Below are 3811 nucleotides of genomic sequence, written 5' to 3'. Positions count from 1 at the left end.
ATTTGTATATTTAATATGAAATACAGTTTTACTGAATGTTCATTTAGTTACTTACGGGGTTCCCTATTTTCTTCGGTAAAAAAGACTAGAAAATATGAGGGGGCTACAAAATGCTTAATATTTGTGCAATAATATTTTCAAATTGTTTTTAATCTGGCGGTAAAATCGCTGAAAAGCGTCATGTTTACATTAAAACTTAATATTAAAAAAATATTTAAACACAATTAATTAAAAATATATGTTGTAACGGAACATTTTGAAATAATGGACATTTAATAGTTTTAATCGTTTAAAAATTAATTAATTTTTAAGAAGTTTCTTTTTCTTGACAATTTAACTGATTATAGTATATATTAACTCGGAAAACCCCTATTAAAAACATAATATTAAATTTATATCATTTTTAATTGCAACTTCAAGGTAATTTTTTGTTCAATATGTGTATTTAAATGTTTAAAAATTAAATATGTTTGGTGCAAGTCTATAAATGGTCCACTAGTAATATTTTTTACTATAAAAAGCTGAAAAAAAATCTTTATAATGTACGTACTTGTCACTGCATGAAAATGTCATATTCCAAAAATCACGTAAATCGACCAAGTAGGTTTTTTATTTAAGAAAATCAAATATTATGAGACATTTTATTGAAGAAAAAATTCCCACTATCTTGTTTTTGAATGATAAACTGCTAGCGACACCTATTGGAAATGTTGGGAATATAAGACCAGAAAGGGGCAGAAAATCGACTTTCCACACTAGAAAAAAACTTGGAAAATTTAGACATGTATAAGTTTTTGAGGATGTTGAAAACGAAAATAACGTTTAAAATTCCTGCAAACGTATGGGTGCTCAATTTACGTAAAATTCTTCATATATTGGAAACTACTCGTTTGCTGGAATTTTAAACCTTTTTTCGTTTTCAACATCCCCCAAAACTTATAAATGTCTTAATTTTCCAAGTTTTTTTTTCTATAGAGAAATGGCCTGTTTCTTGGTATTACAGAGATTAAGGGTGATTAAGCGGAGGGAGTACAGACCTACGAGTGAGAGGTACTTGGAAGAAATAGGAAAGGATTTCTGATTTTGATTGTATTATCGGGGTAAGCGCGTACGCAGACCCCACACTTAGAAATAGCACGTCCGAGTCGTCCACATTTGGGATGATCGCAAAGGTCAACCCAACCGCAGTGCAATGGATGGGCCTCGCTCTGGGGGAATGGCCTTAGTGATCACCGTTACTCCTACGTAAGGTAAGGCTATTTATTTGCACCCCCACCGAGCAAATTAGGCACAAGGACGATTTTTAAAGGAGTGAAGGAGAAATGGGGACCAACTCCCCGGGGAGTAGAGGAGCTGGATAGTGACAATTGGTATGAAGGGTTGCCCCTATATTGACCAAGGTCTTATATGTGGGGTCGCCCCCACATATGGTCTTTGCTTGACACTTGTTGGCCAGGCCCCGAAGGACCACGGCCTGACCTATATAAGGTAAGTATAATGTTTTTTTACGGTGCCACTTCTATACTCACCACCGACAAACACTAATAAATAACTAAAATACCTCCATAAAATTCTCACCAATATGATCATATCACAACTTTTTTATTAACTAATAACAATAATCCATAACTAATAAGTTACTATCATTTAAACTTACCAACATTTTCACAAAATACCTCAATTCTTAACGAACTTACATTTTACTGTAATATTTAATGTCAAGGTCGTTTACATGTGAACAACATAAATTCATAATCTTTTCAATGAGAACAAATACAAACGAATGAAAACTTTTAGAATTCAAACCAAAGCACTAAACCAAAAACTTATTTATGTAATTAAATCAAACAGTTTTGTATTTCATTAATTGGCACTTGTACAGTTTAATCAAGACATAAAAAAATATTGAAAAATAAAGAGTTATATTGTACGTACCCGTTATGGAATAAAGTTATCCGAATAAAAAGTAACTAAATTTCATCAAGTACTTTTTTACTGAGGAAAATCAAATTTTAGTGAAATCGAACTATTATCGCTATTTGGCTGTTTACGTACACGAGGAGAAAGGGGTGGTTTTAAACGAAAAATTGATTTACAAAGGACAAAATGAAACACAAAATTTAAAAAGAAAACAGAAACTTTGTCAAATAAGTGAAAAAAAGCTAAAATATTTTTTTTTTTTTGCTCATGTTTCAAAATAATCTCATCAAAACTTGACAAACTGTAAGCAGTGATTGGAGTTATCTCCCCCTGGCGCACCCTTCTCCTAAGCGAAAAAAGATGGCCGTTACCCGATCGACCTCATTAAAATTTGATCAAATTAAGTGATTTTTTTTTGCATGAAAACTTTATTCTATAACGAATACATACAATATATTTTTTTCAATATTTTTATTTTTTGATGTCTTGATAAAAATGTGCAAGCACCCATTAATCATATCAAAGCACGGAGGAAACAAAATTAAAAATTCCGATCTGAAGAGTTATTTTCCCTTACATGAGCAGTAATTTAAAAAATGCCAAAGACGCTATATTTTTTTGTTCATATATTAATCTCATAGCGTCGTCGTCATCGTCATGGTCGCTGTCGTCATCGTCGTCGTCGTCGTGGAGATAATCGATAATATAGCATAGTTCCTGGCTTTACTACAACAGTTATTTTACGCAAACAACGCTGATAATTAATGTAAATGATATAAAATATACTTTTAAAAGTTATATTTGTGACGACAGAAGGAACACAGATTTAGTTTATCAATTTTAATGTAATTACGAAAAAAAAAGCAGTTATTTATTCTGCTAATTTACTAGCGATCTTTCAAAAACAAATTAAAAATAACCAAATTTTTATGTGTAATTATTTTATATACTAGAATCATGTATACAGATTTTTTTACAAATAAATTTTGTTCACTTTTACTTTTGAGAAAAAATATTTTTCTCAGTACGCTACACACAGTTTTATGTATGTATATATATATATATATATATATATATATATATATATATATATATATATATATATATATATATATATATAGTAGGGCCCAAGCAAATTACAAGGCGATCTGAATGTTTTTCAGTATCAATTTGTGTTCTGTTATATTTTTTCTCATATTCACATCTGCGAGTCGGGACATTTTACAACATTGCGCTACTTCTCTATTAAAGGAGGGGGTAATACATGGGAGGGCGCAAAACATGACAAGGAAAGCCAGAATGGTAACAACGCGACACATGGCTGAAATACGCAAACAAACTAGAAACAGCTACTACACTTCCATCGTTTGTCGTTGATTGCATGTAAAACATCATATTTAAGTCTGGAATTATAAGTTCAGGTCATCGTAAAGTTAACAGAATCGAATCTGATAAAAATAAGTCGCAATTTTCATAATGTAATCATGTGATTATTGTTTTGTTTCTTGTTGGTTCAAATCTAGTTTTTGTTATTTGATTGACTTCGCTATTTGTTCAATTCCTTCCTTTTTGAATTGTTTATGTGAAATATTCAGTTTTGCATTTTTTTATATTTGGATTATTTTGGATTACTGTTCTCATCTTGGATGTAAACAGTAGTTCGACTTATCCAAATAATAATGAAATGTTCAATCGTTTATACGAGGAACAAAATAATGATTACACCGTTTTACGATGAACATAAGTTCTTTGTTCTGAAGCAGTTGATTTTTTCTTCTTCTTTTAATAATTTCACGTTTAAATCGTGTTTTTTATCTTTTAATTTTGATTCTTTTATATTTTCATATATTTATTTGCTTAATGAATTGGACACACAAGACAAAATTTGTAT

The 3811-nt window shown here is 30.4% G+C and overlaps 1 non-coding gene across 1 annotated transcript; it reads right to left on the bottom strand.

The window, feature by feature from the left end:
- Nucleotides 1–1095: 1095 nt before the first annotated feature.
- LOC145271611 (U1 spliceosomal RNA) lies at nt 1096–1258 on the bottom strand. The gene has a single exon (XR_013866017.1). It is a non-coding gene; the product is annotated as a U1 spliceosomal RNA (small nuclear RNA).
- Between the last annotated feature and the right edge of the window lie 2553 nt (nt 1259–3811).

The sequence above is a fragment of the Euprymna scolopes genome, chromosome 46 (genome assembly GCF_053919585.1).
Source record: "Euprymna scolopes isolate OS-2025 chromosome 46, ASM5391958v1, whole genome shotgun sequence".
NCBI classification, from domain to species: Eukaryota; Metazoa; Mollusca; class Cephalopoda; order Sepiida; family Sepiolidae; genus Euprymna; species Euprymna scolopes.
The sequence above is the reverse complement of the archived record's forward strand: the minus strand, read 5'-3'. Positions and strand labels throughout refer to the sequence as shown.